We start from the raw sequence: 206 nt of genomic DNA, 5'->3' as shown, positions 1-206 counted from the left end.
CTCTCCCTCTCTCTCTCTCTCTCTCTCTCTCTCTCTCTTTCTCTTTCTCTCTTTCTCTTTCTCTCTCTCTCTTCCCCCGTCTGTCTCTCGCGCTTTCTCTCCCGGCTTCTCTCTGCGCCGAGTTCCCTGAAAATGTTTAGGGAAGGAAAAAAAAGTTTTGCCGAAGGAAAAGACTGGAGAGGGAGGGAGAGAGGGAGGGAGAAGGT

Source organism: Vombatus ursinus, unplaced genomic scaffold (genome assembly GCF_900497805.2).
Source record: "Vombatus ursinus unplaced genomic scaffold, bare-nosed wombat genome assembly UNPS02014817.1, whole genome shotgun sequence".
Taxonomy (NCBI): domain Eukaryota; kingdom Metazoa; phylum Chordata; class Mammalia; order Diprotodontia; family Vombatidae; genus Vombatus; species Vombatus ursinus.
This window is presented reverse-complemented; position numbering follows the sequence as displayed.